At 36.4% G+C, this 4360-nt stretch overlaps 1 pseudogene; it reads right to left on the reverse strand.

Annotated features, from left to right (window-relative positions):
* Positions 1-274: 274 nt before the first annotated feature.
* Positions 275-1689, reverse strand: LOC132480970 (eukaryotic translation initiation factor 2 subunit 3-like; annotated as a pseudogene).
* Between the last annotated feature and the right edge of the window lie 2671 nt (positions 1690-4360).

Genomic DNA, 4360 nt, shown 5'->3' on the forward strand with positions numbered 1-4360 from the left:
AACCTGAATTGATGCACAAATGTGACATTGTTTAATGATCAATTACTGCTAAAATATGGATAAAATCCATCAATGTGCCAATTCTGACATTTATTATAGACCCTATTTTTTATTTTAGTAGTAGAGGCTAATTTTCATCAGAAGAAAATGAAAACAACCTTATGGCTTCTACTAAGGTAATGAGCTGTATCACCAGTATTGCTTTGAAATTATACCCCTAGGTTGTTAAGAGAAATTCTGACTTTATCCAAATGTATTATTTAACTGATAATCTTCAGTTGTCATCTACTGGTGGCTTGATTGTTACTCCTCTTCTTATCTGACCCCAACCAATTAAACGCCAGTGTTTCTCAACTCTCTCGCTAAAGGTTATTTTTACTCCCACTTCTGTGCACACAGGATTGGTGAGAACGATTTTACCCAAATCAGCCTTGACTGCGCCAACACTTCCTCCTGTTGAAAGGGATCCTATGTTCACCATAAGCACTTCATTCTTAGACGGCTTTTGACCCTTTGCTGCTCTTTTGTCTCCTTCCATGTGTACACCAAGAAGCCGTCTAAGTAGGAAATAAGAAATTTCCAATTCTGTGAAGATCTCTGGTAAAGCTCCAACTGCACCAAGTACCTACCCCACCATTCTGTCAGCCCAGCACAAAGTGGGGTGAATTTTTCTTCCAACTCCAATAAGACGCCCTGGAGCAGCATACTGAAGATCATTTTGTTCCTCAAAAGTAATACAATTTTGGAAAAGATTGGTTTACCTGAGTTTTCCTTTGCTATCTTTGGAAACAATACCAGGTCTGACTTCTATCTCCTTGCCCACCTTTAATACTCCTTTTAAAATACTACTACTTGCCACACTACCTTTAAGGTCATCAAACTCACAGCCAGGTTTGGTGACATCAAAGGACCTAATAACAGTAAGTCGGGGTTCTGAAGTAAAGTATCTTAGAGGTACTGGAATTTTCTTAATGATATACTCACAGACAACTTCAGTATTATATTTCAGCTGAGTAGAAATTGGAATAATAGGAGCTCCTCCTGCTACTGTACCTTGTACAAATGCAAGGATCTGTTCATACTGTTCTTTAGCCTGACTTTCTTTTACCAAATCAATTTCATTCTGCAGAATCAAAATATGTTTCAGCTTCATAATTTCTATGACAGCCAGGTGTTCAGAAGGCTGAAGTTGAGGACAGGATTCATTACCAGCTATTAACAGAAGAGCTGCATCCATCACTGCTGCACCATTCAGCACAGTAGCCATCAAAATATCATGGTTAGGGCAGTCAACAAAGGAAACATGTCTGACTAGTCTGAAGTTCCCTTTAGCCCCTGGAATGTCTGTAGGAAACTCATCAGGTATACTACTTCCACAAGATCTGTAACATTCTGGCGAAGACAGTTTGCCTCATTAAGTTTGTAAATCTTGGCATTAGCCTATCCAAGCTTGATCGTAATATTTCTTTCTAGTTCATTTTTGAATCTGACAGTGTGAACTCCAGAAATAGCTTTTACAACAGTAGATTTTCCATGGGCAACGCGACCAAGTGTACCTATATTAATTGTGGCTTGTCTGCTGATAACTTCATGTGAGAGTGGAGTCAACCTGGTAACATCCAGTGTGGTGAGATCTTGGCGAGAAAGATGTTGCTGCCCCAGAGTCACACCAGACTCACCCCCCACCATCTAAGGACAGATCTTGTTATGAAGAACAGAATGCTCTGACATATCTCAAGATGGTTCCTTTACCCCTCCCCCTGCCAGAAGCACAAAGAGATTTTTCTCCGATATTCACTGTGAGAACTTCTAAAGGTAAAATTCACAAAAGGTCAAGCTTATAAAGGTAAAACTCACAAAAGTGTGGAGACCTCCTTACGACTGAATCCTCCTGGAGTTTTTAACTCTCAGAAGTTGTCCACACTGAGACTTCAGCAATTCATTGATTACATTTTAGGTTTCCCTACCCTGATGGTACTAGTTCCTGTGAGGTTGCTACTCATGAGTTTCTGTGTTGGTAAGTTCTGATTCTATGTGCTTGCCTTTCAGTCTCTCAATTGGAGGGGGACAGCAGTTTGCCCTGTGACTTCACTTCTCTTATGGATCTAAGAAGAGTTGATTTTTCATTATGTTTAGCTTTTACTTGTTGTCAGGATGAAATGGCAACTTCCAAGCTTCTTGCATGCCAGACTGGAAATCATCTTTTGGGATCTGGGGGTTATTGACAGTATAGACTTGTGTTGACTTGAATACTCTTCAAATCTCTTTTTAGTTTATAACCATCTTTGCAAAGGGGAAACATTCTATTGGTACTTTTATTGAAGCTTTCAGCTGTACTCACAACATTTTTTTCAAAATTTGGTTAAACTTAAATCATCTTTGGAATTTAGGAGTATTTATTTTATCTCTACCAGTCTATTTGCCTTGTGAATTTTCTACATTGGAACAGATAAACTGATGAAACTCTGGATAATTTCTCCTGTTATGATTCCAGAGTTACATTTCTGGTTCTTTGTCTTTTTCATCTTTTTCATTTGTTCTTTTCCTGTGCTCTCTGAGGATACTGTCTTTGCTCTTATTGTTGAGGTCAGACAGACATCTGGTCTCTCTGAACTTTTCCCATTGGGTTTTATTCATAGACTTCTTTCTCTTTCTTTTCTTATCTAATAGCAAATACCTCATATTCCCTGATATTTTGGATTTTTTCATTTAATTTAAATTACCCATTGGTTGCCTCTATTATATGAAAAAAGTTAATGAAGAATTTAGCTAGGGAAGATCACCTACTGGCCCAGTCAATCTTTACATATTAGATTCAAACTGCAGAGCCCAATTTTTCTCTGCTTACATACTCACAATTTGGTGGACACAATTCAACCCAGATAGAGTATAGCTCATTCAGAAGTTATACCATTAAAAATATCTGGTGAAAATATAGTCACAATGTTGAATGATTTATCATTAGTTACCATCCGGAGTCTTCTCTTGAGGGAACTAAAACTTTCATCATAGTAGAATGTTTTGCTATCAATTGGCCATCCTTAAATTTCAAAATTAAATATATACAAATAAAGCAGCTCTTATGGTTCTAATAGCTGTTTTTCCGTTCTTTGCTTATTTGAGTTCTCCTGTTCTATGATCTTGTGTTAGGATTTTTCAATATTATGAGTTGGCACCTTTTAGATATTTGGGTACCCACTGATGTTTTAAAATTTTTTAGATTTTATTTATCATTGATGTGCTGATAATGTCAAATATAAATTGATCTCCCCACTTTTCCAGAGATAAAAGCCATCACATCTTTTTGTACTCAGATATTATGAAATGATATAATTCCGTGGCACTGACCATATTTTACTCCTGACCTTTAAATTCTTAGTAATCTTCTTTCTCCTTTAAGTATAATTTTAGATATGAATCATAAATGTTTACCCATATTAACTAGAAAACAATGTGATTAATAGCCAGTCTTCAAGTATTTTAAATATTTAGCAAATTGATACCAGTGGTTTTATTCTTTATTTAATTCTTAAAATTATGTCCCCTGGAAGTTCCTAGCTGAAGTCAATGTGGTGCTTAGATACACTGTCTAAATTATACTCATGGTAATGATAACTCTTATGGAGTGCCCATTATGTGACAGTAACCCTACATATTTTTAATCCTTTAAAAAAACTGTTTTTAAGGTGGCTAAAACATAGAAATTAATTAATTTGCTCAAATTGTGCTCATATATGGAAAATTCATGGTAAGAACCTGGATTTTTGCAACTCTAAAGCCTGCGTCCTTTTCTCTCTACAGCATTACCTCTCCATGGTACAGGTGAGCCATCTCTTCAGTTATTATGATGTCTGATTAGTATCTCAACTCTTTACCTCATTTTTCCTGTATAGATTATTAATATGTGGCAGAACCAATGAATTTGGCAGAGTAAATATATTTATTTACTCTCTAAGTGACTGATATAGATCACTGGATGGTCATTAACACCATGGCTGTTAATATACATTGTAAAAGATGGCTGAAATGAGTGAATCAGCTCTGGGATGAAGGCACAGCACACGGTGTTTCCCAGCTTTCCATGGTGATGAAACTTAGAGCACTAGGTTTGGGGTCACAAGCTTGAATTGAGACTCTGCTCCACTACTTACTGGATGTGTAATATTGCACAACCCACTTAACCTCTCTGAACTTCTATACTGATTCATAATGTTTTCAAGAAGATTAAATGAGATATAATGTGCATAAAATGGTATTACCTTCTGAAGAGCACTCTATAAATATAATTATTTTATTAGAGCAGCAGTCACTGGTAAATTCTAATGCTACTGAGATTACTTGAAAAAGAGAGAAAATGTGT

Source organism: Mesoplodon densirostris, chromosome 2 (assembly GCF_025265405.1).
Source record: "Mesoplodon densirostris isolate mMesDen1 chromosome 2, mMesDen1 primary haplotype, whole genome shotgun sequence".
NCBI lineage: Eukaryota > Metazoa > Chordata > Mammalia > Artiodactyla > Ziphiidae > Mesoplodon > Mesoplodon densirostris.